This window comes from Chrysemys picta, chromosome 13 (assembly GCF_011386835.1).
Source record: "Chrysemys picta bellii isolate R12L10 chromosome 13, ASM1138683v2, whole genome shotgun sequence".
Classification (NCBI taxonomy): Eukaryota; Metazoa; Chordata; order Testudines; family Emydidae; genus Chrysemys; species Chrysemys picta.
Genome location: NC_088803.1, coordinates 5,667,661 through 5,669,196, shown reverse-complemented (window position 1 = coordinate 5,669,196; position 1,536 = coordinate 5,667,661).

Sequence of the window (1,536 nt, the reverse complement as noted above, 5' to 3'; positions counted from 1 at the left end):
GAGGGGGGGCAGGGACTGTGGGTCGGAAGTGAGGGGCACCGTCGGGGCTGTGGGTCAGGAGTGAGGGGCACCGGCAGGACAGGGGGGCAGGGGCTGCGGGTTGGGAGTGAGGGGCACCGGCAGGGCTGAGGGGGCAGGGACTGTGGGTCGGGAGTGAGGGGCACTGGCGGGGCTGTGGGTCAGGAGTGAGGGGCACCGGCAGGACAGGCGGGCAGGGGCTGCGGGTTGGGAGTGAGGGGCACCGGCGGAGCTGGGGGGGCAGGGACTGTGGGTCGGGAGTGAGGGGCACCGGCGGGGCTGTGGGTCGGGAGTGAGGGGCACTGGCAGGGCTGTGGGGGGGCAGGGCTGTGGGTCAGGAGTGAGGGGCACCGGCAGAACAGTGGGGCAGGGGCTGCGGGTTGGGAGTGAGGGGCACCGGCAGGGCTGAGGGGGGGCAGGCTGTGGGTCAGGAGTGAGGGGCACCGGCGGGGGTGGGGGGGCAGGGGCTGTGGGTCGGGAGTGAGGGGCACCAGTGGGGCTAGGGCGGGACAGGGCATGTCCCGTTCCCCACAGGTTGGTTTCTCCTTGGCCCTGTTGCCCCCTGAAATGAATCTCCCGAATCGGCCTGCGCAGATCCCGCCCCTCCCCTCCCCTCCCCCACCGCCCGCGGCACGGACCCCTGTGTCACCCCCCTATCGCTGCCTTGTTCTGTCCCCTCTGCTCTCTCGTTCCCTCCTTCCTCCTCTTCTCCCTGCTTCGTTCCCTCCATCCTCCTCCTCTTTGTCCCGTTCCCTCCATCCTCCTCCTCTTCCTGCTTCATTCCCTCCATCCTACTCTTCTCTGTCCCGTTTCCTCCTTCCTCCTCTTTTCTGTCCCGTTCCCACCTTCTTCCTCTTCTCCCTGCTTCGTTCCCTCCATCCTCCTCTTCTCTGTCCCGTTCCCACCTTCCTCCTCTTCTCCCTGCTTCGTTCCCTCCTTCCTCCTCTTCTCTGTCCCGTTCCCTCCATCCTCCTCTTCTCCCTGCTTCGTTCCCTCCTTCCTCCTCTTCTATGTCTCGTTCCCTCGATCCTCCTCTTCTCTGTCCCGTTCCCTCGATCCTCCTCTTCTCTGTCCCATTCCCACCTTCCTCCTTTTCTCCCTGCTTCGTTCCCTCCATCCTCCTCTTCTCTGTCCCATTCCCTCCATCCTCTTCTTCTCCCTGCTTCGTTCCCCCCATCCTCCTCTTCTCTGTCCCGTTCCCACCTTCCTCCTCTTCTCCCTGCTTCGTTCCCTCCATCCTCCTCTTCTCCCTGCTTCGTTCCCTCCATCCTCCTCTTCTCATTCCCTCCTTCCTTCTCCATTTCCTTCGTTCTCTCCTTCCCTGTCTGGTGCATCCCCTCCCTCCGTCCCTTTCTGTCTCATTCCTTGCATCCGTCCATCTGGCTTCTGCCTCCAACCCTCTTTTCCAGCCTCTCGCTCTCCCCAGCTCGCTCCCTCCATCCTTCCCTTTCCCTCCGACCAGCCCCAGTTTTCTTCCCTCCATCTCTCTCCCCTCCCCCACACTGCTCCCTTTGTGTC